The 26,780-nt window shown below is 38.6% G+C and overlaps 1 long non-coding RNA gene across 2 annotated transcripts; it reads left to right on the forward strand.

Moving 5' to 3' along the window:
- The first annotated feature begins 1,532 nt into the window (after positions 1–1,532).
- Positions 1,533–26,373, forward strand: LOC107306321. 2 transcript variants are annotated; one of them, XR_004305587.1, is made up of 3 exons: positions 1,533–1,717; positions 6,035–6,097; positions 24,240–26,373. It is a non-coding gene; the product is annotated as an uncharacterized LOC107306321 (long non-coding RNA). The 2 variants fall into 2 exon arrangements; XR_001552076.2 differs by lacking the exon at positions 6,035–6,097 and having other exon boundaries at positions 1,535–1,717.
- The last annotated feature ends 407 nt before the right edge of the window (positions 26,374–26,780 follow it).

Here is a 26,780-nt window from a genome sequence, read left to right on the forward strand (position 1 = left end):
TGTTCTTTCTTAGTATTTCTGAAATGGATGAGTTACTTACTTGAGTCATCGTTACCGTTGAAGTTGATTGAGAAGCAGAGTGTGTTACAGTAATCACTTGTATAATTAGAAGAATAGATTAATATTATCTATTGCAGAGAAATTTTTAAAAAAGGATGTTTATGAAACTTAGAACTTTGTACATAGATACATTTACTTTTATTTTGTTCAATGTGTGTTTGTGATTAATAGTGGTGCTTCTTCATCAGTAAGGAAGATGATTTTCTTAGTTCATTCCATGTGTTACTGAGGGAAAACAGTATTGTGGAAGAACGATGGGCCCTTTTTTTTCCAGAAGAATATACTTTGGCTTCTTAGATGACATCCCATTAGAGGCAGCAGTGGGGAATAAAAAGGCCTAAGAGAGTTTTTTGGTTGTCAATACAGCTTCAGGCACAGATCAGAATGTTTTGAAGTTTATGAGCTAAAGGATATGGCAGGAGATCCCTGTGACTAAAAGGGGACCTCAGACTGAGCTCAGCTGTAGAATAATCTTGTACATAGGTGTAAGTGGGGACAGGGTACATAGATATAAATAGACATGGTATAAATAGACATGGAATAGACATAGAATAAATATAGAATACATAGAATACATAGAATAAATAGACATGGAATAGGTGTAAATAGACATGGCTATAATGGAGCAGAAGAGCCGGCAACTTCTGACCTGGGTCTGAAATTTGTAGTGGATAAGAAAGACAATAGGAAGAGCTTCTTCATAAGCATCAAGAGAGAACTAAGGAATGTGTGGACCAGCTAAAGAATAGTATGGTGGGCCTAGGAAGTAGAGTTACTCAAGAGCTTTTTTTGTACTGATAAGGTTCCCTAAATCTGTATGCCTGGAGGCCAAGTCTGGACCATAGTAAAGGAAGACTGAAAGTGGGACCCCTCAAGCAATCTTAACATATGCAGAAGGTAGAAATTATTAATCAGAATATGGAACACACTTCTGACTTTGAAAGTAAAAGAAATAGAGCAAAATAAAATCAGAACTGTTACAAACAGTCTGAATTTGCTTTGAAAAATGCATGATTTTTGCCTTAGAAGACATAAATGATAAGACATTAATGGATAGTTTGCCTTCATCTCCTTTCCATCCCTTGAGGGACTACAACTGTCCTGGGATGTCTGTCAGACACTGTTAATCCCCTCATGTGAACTTTGACAATTGAGCATTTTTCAACCTTGTTACCTGAAAAACAGCTGTTTAATTATTCAGCTGGTAGGTGTGATAATGTTCAGATAGTTAAGGTTAGAAAAGGTTCAGATAGTTAGGGGTGGTAACTGAGAAACTGAAAATAAAACAAAAACAGACAAGTAACAAAACCCCAAACTAAAAGGATGTAGATTGAAGTCTACTTAAAATTTTCATTTTGTAGAAGATTTCAAGCTGGTGCTCATCTCAGATGCCTGATTGGACTGAAATATATGTGCGCAATGTACAAATGTTACTTGGTTTAAAAAGCAAAGCTGAATTAAATGTGTATGATTTCTTGTTTGCATTTTATACAGAAATGCCTGAATCTCTGACTGCTGCACAGTAATCCAGCTGACTGCTGTTTGGATAGTAAGAGGCTGGTTCTGCATTGCCTGTCAGATTGTTCATGTTGAGGAGAGCCTCAACAACACTTCTGTAGCCAAGTCGGTTCAACATTTCTGTCTGAAAAGAGAAGCAGTAAGTAAACATGTTCGTGTTTCACTATACTGCCTGGTGTTCTCTTTGTCAGCCTCTGATGTTTTATATAACTGCATAGATTTCAGTACCAGGACTTCTCAAAATCGTGAATTTTAATTCGAAGGATGCTGGCTGGATGGCTCCATGTGATTAAAATAATAGATCCTTACATTACATTACATCACATTACATTACATTACATTACATTACATCTGTAAAATGCATGATGGAAATGTCACCATCTATGCTTAATTATGACTCTTAAAAATATGAAGCAGGTTAGTTGGATGTTCTGTTAATGGAAGGATATCTGAGTCTGCCCAAAGCCAAACAAAAATGTATGTGAAACTCTGAATCCCAGATATCAGATTGGACCTTATAACAGTCGCAAATATAATAATCGTTTGGTGTAACAAAAAGGAGGAAGGTGAATTTCAGGACCTTCCTGATAGGGGTGAATAAATTAGTACGGCTTACTGACTCGATTTCCTGCCCAGTTGTTATGGTGTTGCAGTTAAGTGTATTTTTAATCTACATTTTATTAAAGTAGTTTTTCAAATGCTCTGAACACACTTTTGCCTGTGAAAATTGCACTGTTTTCCATGGGAACTACACTCAACTTTTCCCTGATCACTTCTAAAAATTCCTTGTGTCTTGTTTGACAACACTGGGTCATATTAAAATGTAAAAAATGCATGGAAGTAAAAGACATTTTGGCACTTAGGGACCATTTGATTCTAATATTTGCTATAATTTTAAGGTGTACTTTGTGGATTGGGTAAAGTAAAAAGTACCACACCCAAGTATACATAGTGACATATTCTAGTCTTCGTTACAAAGCATGCTGTCTTTTCAGTGACAAAATCATTCCTTAAAATGGGGCATTATTCTGAATGTACTTCCTAGAACAGAACACATGAGGGTAGCATGGGGTTTGTAGAATTCAGTTTCTTACGGTGGCAGAGCCCTTCGTTGTCTTTGATTGTTTTGCCTGGCTTTTTGCTTCATTGTAATAGAATGTGAATGCTAATATAAAAACTAATAAAAATTACTGATTCAGCTTTTTAAAATGGATCAGACTGTGAAACACAGCAGTTTTTTATTAATAGAATGGCATTTCTCTGTTCAGTGTGGTTGCTGTGGTTTGATAACGCTTTTCAGTGCTTTAGATTTTAATTTGCCTGATACATCCTTCAGAGCTGCTCTTCAGTAGTTTAGTAATATTGTTAGAGTTCTTATGTGTCATTCATTAGTTATTCTGGAAGATGTGACATATGCATTTGTGCTTATATGAATATTATTTTCTGGATCTTCCCCTCCAAGAATTAGCAGTGCATGTGCTAGAAAAATTAATCTTAGTTTGAAGTTTTTACACAAACCATCCTAAAATATATCTTTAAATCTTATAAATTGTCATTGCAGAGAAACAAAGCATTGCTGTCATACATAGTACTTACCTATAGAAAGCCTGCTATTGTTGTCTTGTTATTCATACAGCTCCTGGATTATGACAGAGTTTTATCACATTTCTGGTATTGTATTCAGATCATTAAGAGGAAAAGGATCATAAAAGTCTATGAATAATAACCAGAAGCAGACCAACAATCACTTAATTGCAGTTTTCTTCTTAATTATAATAATATATCAACATACTTCTCCTTTCAGAAACATACTTTATTCATAGAATCAGAATCACCAAGGTTAGAAAAGACCTCCAAGATCATCCAGTCCAACCATCCACCTATCACCAATGTTTTTCACTAAACTATGTCCCTCAGTACAACATCTAAATGTTTCTTGAACACCTCCAGAGTTGGTGACTCCACCACCAACCTGAGCAGCCCATTCCAGCACCTGACCACTCTTTTGGAGAAGTATTTCCTGAAGTCCAACCTGAATCTCCCCTGGCGCAACTTGAGGCCATTCCCTCTTATCTTTAGTTACATGGGGGAAGAGGCTGATCTCTCACCTCACCATAACCTCCCTTGAGGTAGCTGTAGAGAGCAGTAAGGTCACCTCTGAGCCTTCTCTTCTCCATACTGAATAATCGCAGTTCCATCTTCTGCTCCTCATAAGGCTTGTGCTCCAGAACCCTCACCAGCTTTGTTGTCCTTTTCTGGAGATGCTCCAGGGCCTCAGTATCTTTCTCATAGGGAGAAGACCAAAACTGAACACAGTACTCGAGGTATGACCTCACCGGTGCTGAATACAGAAGGATGACCACTTCCCTGCTCCTGCTGGTGATAGTATTTCTGATACAAACCAGGATGCCGTTGGCCTTCTTGACCATCTGGGCTGGCTTATGTTCAGCTGGTCACCAACAAGTAGCCCCAGGTCCATTTCCTCTACATGGTCTTTCAGCCACTCTGCCCCAAGCCTGTAGCACTGCCTGGAGTTGTTCTGGACAAAGAACAGGACCCAGCATTTGGTCTTATTGAACTTCACCCCTCTGGGCTCAGCCCAGCTATCCAGCCTGCCCAGATCCCTCTGTAGGGCCTCACTACCCCCAGGCAGATCCACACTTCCAGCCAACTTGCTGTCATCTGCAGACTTACAGAGGATACACACAATGCCATCAATCCAGGCTATCAACAAAGACACTTAACAGGACAGGCCCCCAAACTGACCCCTGGGTTGCTGCTCATGAACAGTGGCCAGCTGGATTTAGCTCCAGCACCACTACTCTTTGGGACCAGCCAGCCAGTTCTTTACCCAGCAAAGAAGCTGCGAGCTTTTCCAGGAGAATACTATGGGAGACAATACTGAAGGCTTTGCTGAAGTCTAGGTAGACTGTGTCAACAGTTCTTCCCTCATCCACCAAGAGGATCGCTTTTATCATGGAAGGAGATCAACTTGATCAAGAAGGACCTGTCTTTCATGAACCTGTGCTGGCTGTTCCTGAACCCCTGGTTGCCTCACACATGCCATGTGATCTCCTTCAAGACAATCTGCTCCAAGACTTTTCCTGGCAGTGAACTCAGGCTGACAGGCTTGTAGTTCCCAGGTTCCTCCTTATGACACTTCTTGTAGATAGGAGTCATGTTGGCAAGCCTCTGGTCATCTGGGTGCTCTCCGGTTGACCAGGAAAGCTGATAGATGATGGAAAACAGCTTAGCTATTACCTCTGGCAGCTCACACAGCTCCCTTGGATGGACCCCATCTGGACCCATGGACTTGTGGCAGTTTAGGTGGAGTAGCAGGTCTCTAACTGTTTCTACCTGAATTGTGGGGGGTTTATTCTGCTCCCCATTCAAGACTTCTAGGTCAGGGAGTAGAATACCTCAAGAACAACTGGTCTGACTTTTAAAGGCAGATGTAAAGAAGACACTGAGAAGCTCAGCCTTTTCCTTACCCTCAGTGGTCATGTTCCACACTGCATCCAGCAGAGGATGGAAATTATCCTTGGGCTTCCTCTTACTTTTAATATGTTTGTATTTTACACCTGTTGCCAGGTTGAGTCAAGTTGCAGTTGGGCTTTTGCCTTTCTAATTTTCTCCCTGCATATCCTAACAAATGCTTTGCACTTTCTCTGAGTTGCCCTTCTCTTTCTTTTAGAAGAAGTAGGTTCTCTTTCTTCTCCTGGAATCTCAGGAAAAGCTTCCTGTTCATCCACTCTAGTCTTCTTCTAACTTGGTTCATCTTGTGGTGCAGGGGGATAGCCTACTCCTGCACCTTTAGGACTTCCTTCTTGAGGACCTATCATCCTTTCTGGATCCCTTTACCCTTTAGGACTGAATTCTAAGGGACTCTACCAGTGTCCTGAATAGTTTGATGCCTTCTTCCCTCCAGAAGTCCAAGGCAGCAGTTTTGTTGCCCCTACTCCTCACATCACCAAGAATTGAGTTCTCTATCTTTCATGGTCACTTTGTCCAAGACAGCTCCCAGCTTCCACATCTCCCACCAGTCCTTCTCTGTTTGTGAACAGCAGGTCTAGTGGGGCACCTGCCCTGGTAGGCTCTCTTACCAGCTGTATATGGAAGTTATCTTCCATACACTCTATAGACAATAATATATTTATATTCTAAAAAGAAAGGAACTAACTATGGAATAATGCTGTCAGTCCCTTAACAACACTGTTATGTTTCATGCCTCTGTGCGCTTTCAATACAAACACAGATCTGTTAAATAAATGACACTAGATAGAGGGTTGCAATTTAATCAAGACACTCATTAAAGTATCCATAAGAGAATGAATGTCATGTTATTAATTCTCTGCATCTCATTGCCACTTTGAATTTTGCTCTTCTTTCTGTATTCTCCCCCTACTCAAAAGAGTTCTCATATCTGACTCACTCCTTCCCCATGATTTGTTTTAAGGTGCTCCATCCTGACAGTGCCACATGTGCTTCAGAACCTGACTGGAAAATGAACCCAACCTGGGTATGCATCACGATTCACTGTGGCTTTAGAAGTCTGCTACGTGAAAAGTTTTGATTTTGAGGGAAAATTACAAGCGAAGGCAAATGATTTAATCTAGATCAAAGTTAGAAATATGAATATAGAATCAAAAGAGAGTTAAGTTTGGTTGGAGTGCTGCGATTTTTGCCTCATTACTGAGATACAGTAACTCTCAAATAAGCAGAGACTGGGTCCCACTGTCATGGGGAACTGTGGCTGAGAGCAAAATGAGACAATATTTTGTTTCTTTTCTTGGGAAGTTTCACTACAGCCAACTATTTTTCTACAATCCACATGGTTAAAAAAAATATTTGATTAACTCTGTGGTATATGGACAAAGCCTTAGCTTTTGAAAATGGGAACATCTGCATCTACCTGTCAGGACAGAATCTTCCTTGTGACTATTAGTGATGACCATTGCTATGCACCTGCCAGTCTCCGGATGCTGAGGAGTTTTTATTCTCATAAGCCCTCTTCAAGTTTGATATGAGAGCTTGAGAAGGCCTGTGCAAATGTGCTGTATTCTGCAATTACTTGCATGTTATTTGCTGGGAACATTTTCAGTTTTCTAATGTAGTTTGTGATTGGCTATTGGAAAATATACGGTATTGGCCACCCTTTTTCTGTCTGGAACTTACAAGCTGGTGATTTATAAATTAGAACAGTTTTTGCACAGGTAAAGATAGATGCTTGCTTGAAGTGATCTTGTCTATACAGCAAAGGTCTGCTTTATATGAATGTTTATGGGAGCAAAGCTTAATCTTTGCATTAATATGTGTGAATAGCAATCATGATAAAACAAAACATGAGTCAGAATTAGCAAGTGTTTTATCAGTTTCATATTCTCACTTTTCTGCTCAGTCCACCAGTTCCAAGTGGGAGGGACAGTATAAATTCTGAGGCTTTCTCAGTTTTGTAATAGGACTAGCAGGAAGTGAATGTATTTTGGGTGATGTCTGTGGCCATGAATAAAGAATGTATTTGGTAATAAGATGTTTAATGAACTGCAAATATGGAGTGGTTGCATTTTCTTTTTTAGATTTCTAAAATGGTTACTTAAATGACTGTCACTGTTGCAGAACAGAAAACACCAACAGTCTAGATTTATTATGCTTTTGACAATTATAACAGTGAAAATTAGTCTTCAACTACTGCTAGTTTTCTTTTTATGTTTTCCCAGGGAGGAGATAATAGATTAGACATGGAATATGAAAAAGGAATTTGGGAATAGTCACTTTTCAATTAATCCAAAGCCTCTAAGTGAATCACAAATGTACCAGACCTGTAGTACAGTCTAACCCTGAGATTCTTGGCTGTCCAGGAAGAGAAGAGCACTGAGAAGCAATACATCTGTGTGATGAGCTGAAAAAGGATTTCTCAAACATCTAGCTTCTTTTTCATGAAAAATTAAGTCAAAATGCCACAACTTCTATCTCACATCTTTATGGAATGTGCAGATTTTCTTTCCTTCCCTTCTCTTCCCTTAGTGATGTGGACTTGAGCCAGACTGTTGCCAATGCTTATTGCTCTTCTAGGTATGGTCTGAATCAAACAGAAGCCTGAACTGTTTTAAATCTCACTCTGCTGTAGGAAAGGCATTTAGGAGTTGCCCATCTGAATATAATTTTTTCACAGCAAAAGTGCTTTGTATGCTGCTGTTGCTGGTTGAGAAGTTCAGGAAACATTTTTTCTCTAGACAGTCTTTGGAGAGTCTTTGCATTCAGTTTGTCTTTTAAACTATGAAATATTTTTTCTTATCCTCTCTTGAGATACTTTTGAGAACAACCTGTTACCTAATTCATGGTTTCTTTTCTCAGATGCAGCAGAGTGCCTGTGCAGGAAAACAGCCTTAATTCCTCCCCGTCATGGTTTTGTCATTTTTGTTATTGGTATTCCACATCTTAACATCACATAGAGCACCAGGAGTTAAAGAGTTAATGCTCCAGTTCCATGGACTGCCAATTTTTCTGGGGAGAGAAGAGAAGAACGGCATATCTCAGTTAACTTTTACTGTTCCATTTCTGTTTTCCATTTAGAGGGAAAGTTAAACCTGTTCTCACGTCACAAGTTGTCCCCTTCTTTTGCTGCTCATCACTGTAGTGTGTGGTCCCTAGCTATTTTACCCTTGCCACTAGAGTAAGGCCTTCAGATTTGGAAACTCTCACATTTATTTGATCTATTATCCTCAATTCCAATTATATTGTATTATATTGTGTTATCTTGCATTCTGACATCATATTTAGTAAATTAGTTTTTTTCTCCCTTTGATCATTGCCTCTGTTTTGTTTTTAGGCCCATCCCTCCCTACCTTTTTTATCCCTTCCCCCCTTCTTCTTCTTCTCCTGGGGCATGGATCCATGGGTCCCTCTGCCCCAGGTATTCCCAAAACTGGTCTGAACTGGCCCATAAGCCATTGACATCTTTCATATCTTGTTGCCAGCTTTCATTAGACTCTATGTGTGTTAAAAAAGATGTGCACTTTAAAAGAACATATGTAAAAAGAGGCTTGAGTTTAAAAGAATTCTTAGTAAGCTGGCTAGGACTCTGCTCTGCTAATAAGCAAAAATAACATCACATTAAGGCCAAGTGTGGGAAAATGAAAAGAACAGTACTTCAGATCAGACAGGAGGCAGACGATTGCTTTACTAAGAGCTTTTTCCTCTTTATGAGTGGAAGCTAGAGTACTTGCAGTAAAGAAATTGTTAACAGGGTCAAGAGCGCTTTGTATAGTAGGGCTATTTCTCTTTTTTTCCAGAACATACGAGGTATCTATTGTAAACATGACAGACACATGAAAACAGCTGATTATTTTCTACTAATTACTTATCTACTTCATTTTTGCTTATTTTGTTGTTTTGGATCACCACATCGTGACAATCATTTTAAATTATTTGAAACCCCCTAAAATTCATCAGTTCAGGTTAAGGGCTGACCTACTGCAAAGGAGCACTGCTAAAAAGGACCTAGGCATTCTAGTGGACTACAGGTTGGCCATAAGCCAGCAGTGTGCCCTTGTGGCCCTCTTGGTATCCTGTGGAGCATTAAAAAGAGTATGGCCAGCAGTGTCAGGGAGGTGATCCTCATCTGCTACTCTGCCTTGGTGAGGCCACATCTGGAGCATTTCTGGGCTCCTTCATTCAGAAAAGTCTGGGAACTTCTAAAGTGAGTCCAGCAGAGGGCCAGGAGCATCTCCCATGTGAGAAAAATCAGAGACCTGGGGCTGTTTAGCCTGGTAAAATCCCAAGAAGGGATTTTATCAGTGCTTATGTAATATCTAACAGGAGGTAATCAAGTGGGGACAGGCTCCTTTTTTGTGGCATGCAGCTACAGGACAAGGGCTAATGGTCACAAATTGGAACATATGAAGTACCATATGAACATAAGTAAAAAATTCTCTACTTTGAGTGTGACAGAGCAGTGGAAAAAGCTGCCCAGAGAGATTTTTAGTCTCCTTCTCTGGAGATATTCAGAACCCACTTGGATGCTTTCCTGTGCAACCTGTTCTGGGGAATCTGCTTTAGCTGGGGGTTGGGCTCCAGAGGTCCCTTCCAGACCCTATAATTCTGTGACAGTGTAATTCCATGAGATGGGTATAAGCAATTCAGTTCTAAATGTGTTTAGAATTTTATTTAATATTCTTTTTTATAAAGTGTTTTAACTTCTTTCAATTTTAGAGAATTTTGAAATATTTAATATAAAAATACTTCTTCCCCCCCCCCCCCCCCCAAAAAAAAAAAAAAAAAAAAAGTAGAAGGGTTCAGGGTTCACTTCTGGAGGTAAATTATCAAGTTAGCTGAAGTCTGTCTGGTTCAAAAACAGGAAATAGTCTTTAAAAAAATGGAATGTATTGCAATATGTCCAACCTGAGTCCTTTTTTTAAATACTTTGAAAAAACAATAATTCTGCAAAAAGATTTCCCTCCAAACAATGTTAATAAGCTGTATGTCTTTATTATATTTAAAATAGTCCAATTAAGAAATACAAAATGTTAATGAGAATTTTTTAGCAAGAGAATCATGCACAGAATTAAGGAACATTGAATTATTTTGTTGAGAGGTTTTTTTTTTGTTTGTTTGTTTGTTTTTAATTCCTTCTGGTCCCACCGAAATTCATGTGATTTTATGTTACATCTTTAATCCCCAGCTGCTTTTTCATACACCAAGAGCTCAGAACACAGCCATATTTGGAATGACTTCTTATGTTACTCCTCCACACTGATTACAGGTGCCCACCTCTGCTCTCTGGTACTGCAGTCAAATGTATGTGGAGATGAATTATCTTTGAGATGCATCACCCTGAAATGTGATGTATTCAGGCAAGGACTGCTGTTAATACTCACTCCGACAAATTGTTGCGACACAGAAAATGTCATAGTAAGGTCAGTCTCCTGCAGCATATGGGTAGCTGAAGAAGAATAGGTCTTTCTCTGCTTGTTTTCAGATTTTCCTTACTGGAGGCCAAAAATGCTTTTATTCTAGCTTTATTCAGGAGTTGACTTATTCTGTTGAAGGAAATGAATCTATAGGTAATGTTTTAAATACTCCCATAGGCAAATGTTCTTTAAATGAGAGCTAAACCAGTGTACATTCAAATCTCCTATCAAAGTTCAACGAAGTTTTTGGGCATCTTTGCTTAATGGATGAGATATATGGGAAACTCAACTGAATATGCCTAAGAATTCAGTTTATACTGTAGTTATTCAAATCATTCTGTTTGCTTTCAGTCCCGTAGTCACGTGTATTTCTTCGAGGTGTTTTCCATGTCATCAGTGTTAGCTTTCTGTTAACTCTTATTGCATAAAAACAAAAGAAAACAAAAAGAGAGATGTAATGGGCTACTGTTGAGGTGCTGAGATACTGTGTGCTCTGATTTGGGCTCAGAAATGTTTTGTTGCTTTGGGCAAATAACAGAACTGGTAGTGGTGTGGCTATAGGGGTGGTTGGCCCAAACTAACAGTTATGTTCATATGTGGGTTGCAGTGTTTCTCATTGTCCTCTCTTTTTGTCTTATGATTCTTTCTCTAGTATCCACACGGGCTCCATTGCAAGATGAAGTGGGAGATTAGTCTAAGCATTTGTATTCTTGCCATAAATGATATGTTTATTTTTTTCCATGTCTGCTCCCTACGGGGCCAGTGCAGAACCTGGGCCAGAAAGGATGTGCTGCTGTTCCTAAGTCAATAAAATAATAATGCTTTTCTTACAAAGCTATGTAATTTCCATAAAATGTGGAGATGTCTAAATAAGATACAAATTTTAATATCCACATTGCTACATAAACCGCATGTAAGTGAAAAGTGTCTTAGTTGCATTAGTAAAGTCTGATAGGAAAGAGAAGTGTTAAACTGTCATTTGACTCTTTTACCTTTATAGTTCATAGGGGCTAGTCTCTGAATGAAGACAAGTCTTTTCTAAGATATATTACATAAAAGTATAATTCTAATTATCATTTGACAAATGGGGCAATTTTAGAATTAGCTTTTGTGACCTCAGCTGTTTGAAATGAGCATGGACAAGGTTGGAAAGCAATAGCAGCGGAGGGTGATTCCCTGACTTCTGATTAAGAAGGCAAATTTCTACCTTCTAGAAGCAGCATCCTTTTGTTTTTGTTTCAAATATGTTAACGAAAGCATAAAGAATAAGATTTGTTTTTAGGGTTTTATTTTTAGTAGTGATAATGATAATTTTATTTGCACTTGTAAAAAAAAGGTAGAACAATATTTGTGTTATGTGTAAATGGAGAAATACACCGACACAACTTGCGGTGAAGCAAGCAGTGCTTTTTCATTTACATTATGGCTGCATTTGTGGATGAATGGTCAGCAACAAATTTTAAATGCAATTTTTCTATTTCTAATGATGTACTACATTGTTACTGTTCTTGACATCCAACTGTAAAATATAAGGCTGTAAAAGTCAGGGTAGTTTGCAGAGCTCTGTAAGGTGTCCCTGGTATTACATAGTATCCTTTATAATTGATCTATGAAGATATAAATCCAACTTATTGCTCTGTAGCTTCTTTTGGGACCAGATCAATAGGAGAAAAGGAATACATCAGTGGTCTGTCTCTCACAGAGGGAATTGTGAAGGTGAGGAACAGCAGTAGAATTGCCTACATGCAGCCAATGCAGTTCTTATTCACTAATGAATAATGTAATTCATGACTCTTTCATCTTGACAGAAATGCAAAATGGAGTAGATTGAGATACATGTTATGTTTTCTCTTTACCTCTTTAGAACAGGCAAGAATTTTTGTTGTCAGGTACAAAGGAAACATTTGGTGGGAGATAAATGATCTAGGCCTGCTTTGCAGGAGCACTGGCTTGCACCTGGCTGTCACCTCATCTGCACTGTGGCTATATTAGTATGTTGCTGTAGTGGCTCGTCTGTAGTCAACAGGTTTCATCAAAATACTTTGGTTCAAGTAAGAAATAAAGTTTGAGTCTTACATCCTGGTTGTAGGCCTTTTATTCAGAAATCTGAGGCACATGGAATTATCACAAGCCTATCATTAACATGTTATGGTGTTAATTGAAATTATTACATTTCTTAGAGCTGACAAGGCCTGTTCAAAATGCTACTCATTGCTGTGAAACTTATAGTTTGTTGCCCATAGCTAGCTAATAAGACCAAACCTCAGCAGGTGATGCAACAATTAAGTGTGAATGATGCTCAGACCAACTAATAGTCTTGCAGAATACTGAATCAACTTTTATAGGAATCCTGTGGACCACTCTATGTATACCTTGCCTTGTTCTCAAATTAAAACATTGTTTATCTTATTGACAGCTCTCTGCTTCTCACTCCTGTAAGTTTTCTCTTTGAACATGTTAACAACTCTTCAGAGTACCTTCAATCCAACTATCCCCCCCCCAGCTCTTTTGTAAACTACATTAAATAAAATTTTCTAAGCAAGCTTCCGGGGTACTGTGAGTGAGTCTAAGAACATAGTGTGTAAGATCATCTTTCTTCTACTTCAGAGTTTTCTTATGTACTTTATTCAGTAAAACTTTTCAAGATATGCTTACATTCTCAAGTATTGAATTAGGCTGTTTTCCAGCCGCATCTGTATTCTGCCCCTGAAAGTGGACAGTGCTTAAGAAAAGCTGAGAAAGACAGGGAAGAAATCAGAGATACCTTCTCAGTGTGCTTTTCCAGCTCTCTGAGGCTGAATGAAGTTCTGGCTCCTATATACTATGGTTTGTGCTTTTCCCCCTCTTTCTTTATTTAAACATTTAATTTTCCAATATATTTGCACAGTTTCTTTTTGGATTTTATTACAACTCCATGACCTACAGCATTTCTCAGCAGAGAATTCTACAGAATACAGTAAGCCTACTAGGCTGGTAGTAAATGCACTCTAACAATTAAAAACCCATTTAAAACCTATTTGTAGTTTACTGTGATGTCCATAGGTTTCTGTACTATGTGGAATAGGGAATATTTTTATTTTATTTTATTTTGGCCTATACCCATTATTTGGTAATGTTTGATTATACTGGTCTCTCTGCTGTCCCACTAGCTTTTTAATTTCTTCTGATTCTTTCATCATTGTTGTGTTTTGTTTTTTTTTGTTGTTGTTGTTTGTCAAATATATATATATTTGACAAATATATATATATTATATATATATATATATATCATGAACTGTGTGCAAAATTTGTGATGGGGTCTCATGATGTTATTATACATGGACAGTATTTTTTGTTGAATAGAAATAAGAAATAAGAAATACACACATATATACATTTAATGGTCTGGATGAGGGAATCAAGTACACCCTCAGTAAATTCCTGGGTGGTTCCATGTTAAGTGGAAGTATATATACTCTCAAGACTTGGAAAGTTTTGCAGAGGGATGTGGATAGATTGGATCAGTGGGTCACTTTCAGTTGTATGGCATTTAACAAGGATAAGTGTTTTGTTATTTGCTTGGGTCACAGCAGCTCTATGCTGTGGTATAGGCCTGGGGAAGAGTGGCTGAAAAGGGCCTGTGAGTGTTGGTTGACAGGCAGCTGAATGTGAGCCAGCTGTGTGCCCCAGTGGCCAAGTAGGCCAATGGTGCCCCGGTGTTTTTTCAGAAATAATGTAGTCAGTGGGATTAGGGAAATGATTTTTTACTGAGCTGCTGGAACTTGAATATTATGTTCAGTTTGGGGACCCTCACAACAAGAAGGATATTGAGTTACGCCAGCTTGTGCAGAGCAGAGCAATAAATTGGTTAAAGTAAATAAAGTTATGAGAAACTGCTGAGGAAAATCGGGTTGTTTTGTCTAGAGAAAGGGATGCTGAGGGGAAATTTGTTGTCTACAAAGAGCAAGGAGAGCTCTTTTGTCTCTTTTCTCAGATAACAAGTGACAGGATGCAAGGAAATGTTTTCATGTTGTGCCAGGGGAGATTCAAATTGGACATGAGGAAGAATTCCTACATACAGGGAGTGGTCAGTTATTGGAATAGGCTGCCCAGGGAAGTTATGGGATACTCGTTCCAGAAGTATTAAGAGAAATGTGCTTGTGGCTTGTGATGATGAGACTTTGTAGGTCAGGTTATACTTAAATGTTAAGTTAAATAATATCTTCATGTAATCTTGAAATTAAAAAAAAGGAAAGATATTTTAAATATTGGCTGAAATCTCACATTTTCAATAGTTTGAACTCTATTGGCTGGCTAACCAAGGAAATTTTCTTACACTTCTGTATTCTTCCTCTGCAACTTGTTCACAGCAGAATTTTAATGCAAAATGCTTCTGAAATTCAGTACTCTCCTTTTCTCTCCCCGACAAAGCATCCCTGTATTTACTGATAACATCTATCCCAGAGCCTGGAAATGCAGAGAGTCTGATATGCATTCATGTGAGTAGAGTATATATGAGGTGAAGCTGAATCTACCTCTGTGCTAAATGTGAAAAGAGGCCACTACCTGACACCTGAAACCACACACTTAATAGGATTTGGAAGGCAGACTCGAATCCCTCTCTCACTGTTTTTCAGGTGAGATTCACAGCTTTGATGTTAGAGACTCTCAAAGCTGGAAACGAACTTAAAACTTAACAGTTTCCTCACTGACCCTCATGCAGAATGTTTCTCATTTAAACTTTCTTTTAAATGTGCTTTTATATGGAATATTTTCACATAATTCCAAAGCAGATGCTAAAGTGCTTTAGTAGTGTTAACTGGGGAAATGCAGCTGAAAATATCTAGGGGTTTGAATGTCTGAAATAGCATTGGCCCAAGAAAGAGAAGATGTTCATACTTGTAGATAATAACAATGCATCAGTTGAGGCAGTAGGATTTCTGCTGTGATTGGAAATTCACTGACTCCTTGAAATGCTGCCCAAAAATTTCTTTGAATTCATTGCAAAATGCTGTTTTTGTGCATGGTTCAGCATGAAAAACATCTCTGGCACTCTCTGGTTGGACTCTTGATAGGTGATGGAGCTGCACTTCTTGAACTTGTTCGGGTAGTGATACAGGTGTGAAATGTGATCAGTATGATATGTAAGTGAGGATAAATCACCTTTGCAGTATTGCTGGCAAGTAGCTGAGTTAGCCAGCAGGCGTTGGTTTTTGACTGACATAAAAAGCAGAGCTGTCTCAGAGATATCTCTTCAATGTACATCCCTCACAGAGTAAAAGGAAATGTACTTTATTGTTACAAATAGCCATAAATCAGCATCAGTTTCTCGTATACTCTGCCTAACTGATGTTTTTTTTTTTTAGAAAGGGACTTCAGAAAGACTAGAAAGTGTGAGATTTTGAAGTCAGCATACAAAAAATTCAGACAACAGGATGAAGGGCTGCAGAGGTTGGAGAAAGAACTCTGCAAGAGAACAGGAAAAGTCACTGACTGACACAGTAGAGGTCCCAGACAGTAGAGAGAAATGATGTGTTATTGTATACAGCAGTTGTGAGAGTGCTCTTGCAAAGCCAATGGCTTTTTATATGCTGGGTGAAGCAACATAAGCTTTCAAGAAGATACTGTAAGGGATGAACCTTCAGAAAGAGAGCTCTACTTTTCAAATTGCTACCAATGGATGATATACCTACAGTGTGTTTATGAAGCTGAAATACCTACTTCCCCATACTATTGCTAATATAAAACTTTTGTTCAAACTTTGCTGTTTTTACACAGGTTAAAACAGAATGGAATATACCTTTTTCAAATTACTGCTGCATTTTTTTTTCCTTCTCTTAGATCTCTAATACTGGATATAAAAAGAGCATTCACTCCTTCCTCTTACATGCAGCAGCCAATATTAGTAAACCGAAGCTGTAATGTATATAATCAATCTATATGAACAATATTGATAACTTATAAAAACTTTCAATTGAAAAACAGAATTTTACAGAACTGTTTAGGAAGAAATTAGTTGGAAATGTGGATGAAATTACAGGAAGCCTGCACCTTAACTCAGAGAGCAGGATCTCTCAGGCACTGGTTACAAGTGTAATGAATGCAATTAGAATGATCAGTTGCTAACACTGTTCTCAGACTATTATTAAGGAGCTTGGCTGTTCTGGAGCGCTTGTCTGAGCGCTAAATGCGATTCAAACAGTTTAAAAGAAATACATCAAAGACTGAACGCTTTCATACTCCTTGAACAGCTGCCACTTGAGTAGGCTTGTAATTCGCAAAGAAGCCTGCAGATGGCTCTTGGAGCAGGCTGGAGCAATTTGAAGATGCCAGCTACTGCCTGATGGGATCTACTGATAGTAAGTTAAGCTGTGTAGAGGTATTGTAAAGCGGCTGTGACAGAGCCTGCCGACTTGTGCAGCTCAGTACTGTGAGAGGAGGTGAAGGCATTAAATTTGAGTATGTACTTATCCAGAGCTATAGGCAAGGCGACACCATTACTCTGATCCCATGAAGAGAAGAATCAGTTTAGCACCACCAGATGGTAGACCAATGGAGTTTACAGACTTTACTATGTCCAGAATTCCCATTTACTTATTTACTTATTTGCAGAAGTTGTATTAATGTCCACAGAGATGTAAAACACAAGCATATTTTTTTTTAACTTTTTTTTTTTTTAAATTTTCTTCCTAATTTTTGCCAGCTTTCATTTATTTCCATTTCTGCATTTGCCTAGAAATATTTCTGAGATACATTCTATTTTCCTTGGGAATTGACTGGATTGATCTGTTATAGTGTTTTGGAATTGAAGGGTGTATTACAATAGCCTAAGATAGTAATGTAATGATAATAGCAAGTTGGAGAAGAACTGGATAAGAATGAGAGGCTTTTCCTTTCTTATGCTAAAGGCGTTGCAGTATCTGAGCATATTCTTTAAAAAGAACACTCAGGTAATGAAAGCCCTAACTGTAATATCTGCCCATGTGCATTCCTGCTGGTGCAATTCTCCTGACAGTCACCATGTACAAGTTTTGCACAGCCTGTAATTACCTCTACAGTTAAAATAGCCTTGTGCTGGGCTGAGTGTTGTTTTTACAGTTGTTTAGATCTGTCAGCCAGAATTTTCCTTTCAGCTTTATGAATAAAGTGGCCATGAATATGCTAGCAAAAGGAATGAGGTATTCTTTTATTTCACTGGGAGTAGATTATACTGTCAAAACAAAATGATGTTAGAAGATGTGAGTTTTGTTTGGCAAAGGGAAAGTAGCTTTTCAGGCTTTGCAAAAAATACTGTAAATCTATACACACTTTAGGTACACATGTTTTCAGTACAGAAGCACTTAAAATATATTCAGACTATTGTGTGAAAACGTGGAAGTGTTGACACTATCTAACTGTCTCCTACAGATTTTATTTTTCTCTAGGTCCTGCAGACACATGCTGCAGCATCACTGCAAGAAATTTCATACCAATCTTACTTTAGTTTTCGTTTGACAGACAGTCATATGGTTACACACCTGAATGCCTTGTTTGACTTGGTAGGCACTTTGCTCACATGGATTAACTTTGTCCTCATTAAGTTTTCTGTGCTAGACACTTCCTGCTGAATGCAGATAAAACTAATATCTGAGCAACCTGGCAGATGATTAGGAAAAAAAATGTAGACATTAAATGGCAGGATATCAAATAAAATCAAAAGCTATCTTACAACAAATATCTGGGACAAATGGCTAGCTGAGAGCTTAGAAGATGGGCTTCTTTCTTCCATTGCTAAAGGGGAGAATGTAAAAGGTAGCTCCTGCTGTTGAGAGAGACTGTGCTGTTACCTATCTTGATCATCCTCATGAATGTAGAACCAGAAACAGCTGCAATAACCAAGCCCTCTGTATTTAGCTTTATAAGTGGATCATGCTGGATAAAATAATAATCTAGCTAGCTGAAGTAAGGAATTCAATTATTACTTCTTACAGAGGTGCACTGAAGCATTTTTAATGATTTTATTTGCCTGTGCCTAAACATATCTTGTGTTTCTGCTACAGCTTAGCAAATACTGAAGTGTAGGCTCTCTCAAAATATTGTCATCTTTTACAAATTCCTGAAGTGTTTCTGCACTTAGTAACAGATAAGATTTTTTTGTAACTCCAGTGTCTGGGAGCCTGTGAAGGACTTTTGAAAGTTAATACAGCATTGATGATGTTCTGCATAATAAAATAATAAGATAAGGTGAATGGTGTGTGAAGCCAGTAGTTCCAAATGCTACAGCTGTGAGGCAGAGGCCTGTACATTGGCAGAGCTGGAAGAGACTGCATCAAAATGAATTCTTAACATTGCAATGTACATTCCTTGTTTGAACATATGTTTAACCATCATATTATGGGGCAGCATCCAGTAGTCCAGCTTACAGGAGGCAGACTCAACTGGTGGGTAATGAGTGTGGATCAAAAACATCCTCTCCTTCACCCTAGAGAGGCAGACTATGTTCCTTGTCATTCATAGCAGGATTGTATTTTAAGAAGACCCAATTGCTGTGATCATATGAGGAGAGGAATACTTCCTTGTCTCTCTTTAAATAACCACTAAAAGGAAACAGCATATAGAAAGTAGTAGATACTGCCAGGCCATCCTAGTGAAAGAAAACTGTCAAGAATTTCTAATGCACACAACTGTCTGTTTGTATGTAATCCAGATAACCTTTGAAGTAGTTTTCCTCAGTGAGAAAATTAGTACTCTTTTCTTGAGTGAATCATCATCGTGACTTAAAGATTTGAAGTTCACAGTTGGTCTTAAGTCCACATTGTGTTTCTTCAACCCCAAAGTAAGTATGATTGTAAATGACTTGTATTTAATTACATAATAGAGAAAAAAAACAAGCATGTCTAACATTCTGGGTTGAATCTGTTTTCCACTTTATCCATCCATATGCATGTCATTTCATTTCAAGTTCTGCATTTCTTTATTAGATGTATCCAGCTCTGTAATTACTGTTTACTAGCTATCTGTATTTGTATTTTCTGATCTCTCAGCCAGCTGGTGAAGTAGACCCCTCTCATGCTTCCTAAAAATGTTATTGAAGCATCTGTGTGCACATAAAATATTTGTTTTTCAGAATTTTTTAGAATGTTGATGTGTATACGCTGATGATGCTGTAGTGTTTTTATATGTATCTGCATGTGTGCTTGTGACTCCTTGGCACCGTCAGGAGTCATAACAATTTGAATCATTGTTATAGATTCAAAGAAATCAGTTTGGTTGCACTGCATCAAGCCACACTGTGTTTGCATGCAGCCAGGATCATATTAGCTATGGGCTTCACTTCATTCCTCTGACCACCTCCAGGAGAAAAATGGGTGAATGACACTTGAGTCAGCTCAGGGCCCCATCCCACCCCCTCTTGAACACCTCCAGGGACGTAGCATCCACAGAACTCTCTGGGCAGCCTGTTCCTGCATCTTACCACTCTATCTGTGAAGAACTTCTTCCTGACATCTAATCTAAACCTTTTCTCCTTGAGCTTAAAACCATTCCTCCTTGTCTTATCACTTTCTACTCTTGTTAAAAGTTGATTCCCTTCCTGCTTATAATCCCCTCTTCAATACTGGAAGGCTGCAATGAGCTCTTAGCCTGTCTGCATAGGAGAGGTACTCTGGATCCTGTCCAAAAGCTCCACACCTTTCCTGTACTGGGGTCCCAAACCTCAATGCAGTATTCCAGATGGGACCATATGAGGGCAGAGTAGGGGTCCCTGCTGGCCACCCCATTTTTGATGATGTCCAGGATACTGTTGGCCTTCTGAGCTGCAAGAACACACTTCTGGTCATGTTCAGTTTTTCATCCACCAGGACCACCACGTCCTTCTTTGCAGGGCAGAACTCTCAAGGAGTTCTCCTATTCTGTATACATATCTGGGATTACCCTGACTGAAGTGCAAAACCTTGTGCTTTATTTTGTTGAATCTCATTAGATACACATGGGCCCACCTTTTGAGTTTGCTGAGGTCATAAAATCAATGATGACATGATTTATCATCATCTGTAATAATGCAATGGCAGTTACTGTCACTGGCTTTCAGTGCCCGTGTTAGATGTTTCATCACTCAGCTGGCTTTTCTCATAATCATTTTGTCTGACCTAAATGATGACAGTGTCCCTAAGAGTCAAGTCTTGCAATTATAGCACTATAGCAAATGTTAAAGTTGAATTGCTCCAGTCTTCATTTTAATCAGTTGTTCACATGTGGATAGTGTCTTAAAGATGAAATAACAAATCTGTGTGTAAATCTATCAATAGGAAATGTCTCACAGTTCGGTCTCTGTTGCCAGGCTCAGTCAAAGAATGAAAAAGGGATCAATTGTGCTTCTCTTTGGCCTTTGGGAATAAAGCAGAAGGGGTGAGGGTGTCCATGCCATTATCTTAATTTCCCCGGTATGGTCAGCATCTATAACTCCAGGTAAAACAAAAAGTCCCATCCTTGTAACAGAAGAACGTCCTAACAAGAGGGCGCTACGCCCGTCCCCAAGGGGACCCATTACCCCTGTTGGAATGAGAGTCACGGTGCTGTCAGTCAGCAGCACTGACTGAGTGGTGGCCAAAGTGGGGGCACACGAGTTCTCTCTTTGAATTACTCCAAACCAAAAATGGGAGCGACCCAGTTGGCCTCAGTGGGACATTGACTGCCTGAATTGAATCCAGACTGGGCAGGAGCTGTTTTTCGTACCAAGAAGCAGCAGCTAAGCAAGGATTACAGGGAGGGCAATAGGGAACAGTCAGAAGAAATTCTTCCTTGTTGAATTTGTTTAAGCCTGTCCATTATTTAGTGCCAAACAGACAAAAGTTTAGCAGCTGTTCTGTCTTCAGCAATAGAAGCTTCCCCAGATTTTGTCCAAAAGCTCCCCATCAAAAGAGAAGCCAGTTTTTGGAAATTCATAGACATTTTTACTGCGCCCTAGAAATAAATCCCTAAGGGGTCAAACAACTTTATGAAGCTGCATGTCAGATAGAACCAATATTAATGGGCAAATGTGCCAGAACATGTTGGTGCTGGATGCGACTGGGAGTGCCAGCAGAGCATCTCCTGCTTTAAAGCGCACTTTACCTTTCTCACCCATCACAGATTCTCTCCTGCTTTTATTCCTCTCAGAGTCTAAAGTGTATTTTCCATACACCATATCCGCATGGCCAGTGCGTGATACAGAGCCCAAGTGGAACACCTGCTTGGAAAACAGAATAAGCTATCAAGGTTAGCTCTCTTAGCATGCACCTTTGTCTCAAGTGATGCATGGTCATATTTTAAAAATCCTGATTAGTGGGATGAAAGAGAGGTAATCATTCTATAATACAGGGTCATCCCCTTCGCCTCTCCAGGTGTGTATTTCTCTCCAGGTTTCATCTTTACAAATTAAGAAAAAGATAATGGATAGGCTAATAGCATCATAACCGAGCAGTACTAATACAACAAAAGAACCATTCCCATAGATTCCAGCATTAGTAATGCAGGAAATTCTCCCACTATGTCACGCCAATACAAGCATTATTTGCAATATAACAAGTTACAAAGCAATAGCAGTAAGAAAGAAGCACACAATCCCAGTCATTGTGAAAGCTGGATATTAGTTTCTGCCTTGATATGAGGCCGAACATATCGTACCTTAGCTTTCAGCTCCATAGCACAAGTGGAACACTGTTGCTGACTTCAGAAAAGCCTTTAGAAAGAGCTTTTCTGTTGGCCTTTTTTACTCCAGATCCCTTGCCCAGTGTGGTCTTACCTTCTCCTTTCACTGGAAATTTAATCCCTCCCCTCCTCCCCTACCCCCCCAACACACAGGCACATTTTCTTAGATGTGGCAGTATACCCATAAATTACACAGTTATTTTCTGGAGGAAATATTTCCTCCTTCCAGAGCTATATTCCTATGGGTCTGTTCTAAAACAGGGTCTGGAGAACAGTTTCCTGTGCTGGTAGTTGTAGTCTTCTAAATATATGACTTCATGCCTCAGTACATACGGTTTATGTCTGCACTTTTTTCTCTTTTTCCTAAAAGCCACTGCTCTCTGTCAAGTAAAGCTTATTTCCTGTGGGAAAAATAGAGATGTTATGCTTCCTACTGGAAATGCCTTACTTATTTATTTTTAGTTTTTATAAACAACGAAGACTTAAACTGAGTATACCAAAGTGCAGTTTCTGTGCCTGATATATTACTGTTCAGGCTGATGAAGTACATTTCATACCCATAATCCTCCATCATCTGACACATCAATTCCCTCTTCCATCTTGAAATCCTGGCATTGCTGTAATAACTGGTGAAGCACTTATTTCAGGGATCAGCACTGAGGTCCTAGCTTCTTCACTTCCTCTGTTTAATTAAGAAGATGACTTATATTTGTCTACCCAGCATAACAAGAAAGTGTCTCGTGTGCTCTGTTTCAGTTGTCTTTGAAGCCTTTGGCCAAAGGCCGGTGACCTTTTGGAAGCAATGGCTTCTTGTGTCAGGTGTTCTCCCACTAGAACATCATGCAGATGATAATAACCGTCTCCTTCTGTCAGAGCAGTGAAAAAGCAGTAGGTGCCACATTCTGACACTTTTATGACTCATTTCATCTCTGGGCTGGCAGAGCTACACAGACTAATAAGCATTCCCTTTATAGATTTCACATTGTAATCAGAAAGTCTATTTTTGGCCTTCTTATTTTCTAAAAAAGGAAAAGTCAAGATCAAGGAAATTTAATGTGCTTTTCAAGTAACATTCTGTGAAGAGGCTGGGGATTTTATTTGGCTACTGTGTCTTCTCGCTTTATATTTCAGAGCAGCCTGAGGATGCAAAATCAAGTAATGAACATTTCTGGGGACTTGAATAATTTTTGCCCTCCTTCCCCCAGAGATGTTCTTTATGCCAGGAGAGACTAGGAAAGGGAGTGCAAGGAGCTGCAGAGGGATAAAAACCGCAGAAGCAGCTGGGTACCAGGGCAATGCATGGGTGAGACTTCAGGGGGCAGAGGAAGGCTACCAAGGAGTTAGTACTCTCACGGTGGAAAGCCCGGAGTGCCTTGCTAGCAGAGAATTATGTATCTGTGTGTGAGCTAGAGGGCAGCATTGCCAATTCACTCAGCAGCATAGCTGTCCTGCCAAAGGTGTCAAAGAATAACCCAGGATGGAAGGTTATGGTGTAGGGATAATACTGAATTACCAATCTTCAATTTCAATATCCTTCTGAACCCTGGACTCTCTATAGCCTTGTACACATTAGTAACTTGACTGCTTTGCTTACAGGTGCTCAGAAATTGCATGGGAAGCATATTTAGGGAGCAGCCTCACTGTTCTCCTTGAAGGGGTCATGAATTTCTTCAGGGCATATTTTTAAGTTTATATATATATATATATATATATATATATATAAAATAAACAACAAACCAAAACCCACAACCATTTTGCCTGGAAAGCAAGCTGTAATATGATGTACTTTTGTTACTGTATTCGCTTTAAACACCTCACTGCAGTTACCTTTGTATGATCAAGATAGTCAAGCTGTTCAACTTGACCATTTTTAGACTATATTTTGAGATACAGACTTGGATATATTATCAGATAAGGAGTAGGAGTTTTATGACTAAAAGATTGTATAAGTAGCCTCAGAAATGAATTTTCGAACTAGCTGGTACATCCCAGACACAGCTGTCTGTTAGCAGCTACATCAGGAAGTGAAACCAAGGCTAAGAGAACTGCTGTATTGAAAATTATTTGTTTTTTATCTAAAAGGAATTTTGTTTTTTTTTCTTTTAGGAGAGAAGATGTGAGACAATCAGCTAACAACACAAAGGACTGAACAACTGCATATACTGTCAGTATTTACCATACATTTAAAATGACCAAAATATGACAAAAATATGAAACTTATAAAAATAATTATAACTTTTCTTAATCAGCTGTCTTTCCACAGTTGTACACCCTGCTTCTATGCACAAGAGTGATAATTCTTTGTAAAATTCACCACTAGAGGTGGTGAAATTCACCACTAAAGGAAACTTTATACAGAACTATCATCATTGTTAAATCCTGAATCCATGTTTATTTAATATCCTGGTTTGTATGTGCACATGTATTAGTTTGTGAAGAACTATGTGTTTTCCCTCCCTCATCCATTCAGACTGAGAACATTATTGAGGTAAACAAAAAGCAACAATCAAACAACAACAACAAAAACATATTTCAGGTACTTCAGAATGTAGTAATTACACTTTATTTCACTTTTGGATTTTAACATTTTTGGATTTCAATTCAAAAGAAAAATCAGTGTCAAGATGAAGGCTTGACATAAGCTTTCTAAGAAGTGATTCTTTGCAACAACAGCAGTGAATGAACACTATTCTAAGTCAGAAAAAAAGAATAAAGTGAGGATCATACCAAAGAAGTATTCCAATAGGAATTATGTAAAATCGTATAAAACCATTTTCTTTTATTCAAACAAATAGCTCATTCAGGTGTGATGAAAGTGTGCTCTTAAAAAATAAGGCTGAAGGTAAATTGTGAGGTAGGAAAATGTTGAGTTTAGTTAGCTCAACATTTACTTTGTAGGCTGAAGACTTTAAAAGTCAACAGATTTCTTGCTTCTCTCTGGAGAGATTTAGATTTCCCTAGTTCTCTCCATCCTTCAAATTCTACTTTGAAGCAGATGTATACTTTTTATTTTGGCTGCCAGCCATAGTAAAACTTGAAATAGATATCTAACTTATGTGATTCTTTCAATGAATCTGTTTCTTTTATTATTAGTAAACATTCCACATTAACCCAGGCTTTAGGTGTAGGAAGTGGGAAATAAATTTTGTATAGGAGATTACTGGGTTTTGTCCTTTGATGGTAAAGAACAATTTTCAGACTGGAAAGCAAGGTAGGCTTGTGCCTTTGAGCTAATGGGGATAGAGCTTTACCAAAATATTTTTCTCACTTTTAATCTCATTAATCATGCTTTAAATCTTATCTGTGCTCCATCATAAGTGGGCTGAATGTTCTGCCATTAGCACACTTTCTACTGACTTCTAAGCAGTCAGTTGTACAAGTCCACATCAATCATGCTGTCTGCTAATAGTGGTAGTCTTGCTAACTCTGTTTTCTGGGTTGTAACTAGAGAGGAATTCAGTAGAAACAACAAGGAACAAGGTGAACTGATTTGTTACTTTTTCTTTTAGATAGGTTTTTGTTTGCTTATATAAGAAGGCCTTGTTAAAAAGAGAAAATGTTTGGACATTGCTCTATACTGTAAACAGTCAATCACTTGCCACGTGATCTTATGGGAAAGTACCTCCTTGAACACTGAGAGCTTTCTTTTAGTTGCTAAAAGTCGTAACAGAAATGCAGGTAGGATTATATATATATATAGCCTCACATCGGTTCAGAAACCATACCCACAAACCATGCCTCACAACTAATTGAAAAGGAGAAGGATCTGGGAACATTATTTTATGGGAGTGGAGAGAAGCTGAGGAGGATGACGGACAAATATCATTATGGGGTGAAATCTCAAAGGAAAGGAACCACCAGCAATAGCTGTCTAAGATCTTTCCTCAAGTCCTGTGCAAATGGTGATAAATGGATTAACATTTAATGTCCAGTGAAATTTAATTAATTATAGTCTCTTTCATAGCTGAGTGATTATAAAACATTTTGTCAGTTGTTTGTTCCGCCATTAGATCTCACCTTAAAACACCATGTACATAGATAAAATAATTCTAAGAGCTTCATTTTACTCTTCTGCCCTGTAAGTAGAAATGGTGTCACACTACAAAGCAGATGACCCCTGTACAATTGCAATTGTAATGGCCTTCAAAAAATTGCCTGAATTACTGAAACCTTTGCCAGAGCTTTTCAGGAGAATGTGATGAGAATAAAATAAACGAAAAACTGATTAGATGTTTGCAAATATTGTGGGAATGAAAGGTCAGCTCTGTCTTTCCAAACAGTTAATAATAGAACACCACATGGCTGTGTACTTGGGCTGATATTTATTGTGGCTATAGGTGATATTAGTAACCACAGCAGTTACGAAGATCACAGCAGGGGAGCTAGTGTGGCATTACCTCCCTGTGCATAAACCAGCATACAGTACAAGTGAAGCAGTGAACAGATGTGAGCAGATCTGTGCAAATGCTGTAGATTCAGAAGATGAAAACCGTAAATTAGACTGTGTTGCAAAGACTGGGGCAGGAAAAGAAAAATCAAGAACAAGGTCATGGGCATGAAGAACTGGGCTACCTGTTCGGATTTTTATACTAAAAGAAATGAGAGTATTCAGTGATGGATAAGAGATACTAGATACACTTCTGTCCA

Source organism: Coturnix japonica, chromosome Z (assembly GCF_001577835.2).
Source record: "Coturnix japonica isolate 7356 chromosome Z, Coturnix japonica 2.1, whole genome shotgun sequence".
NCBI classification, from domain to species: domain Eukaryota; kingdom Metazoa; phylum Chordata; class Aves; order Galliformes; family Phasianidae; genus Coturnix; species Coturnix japonica.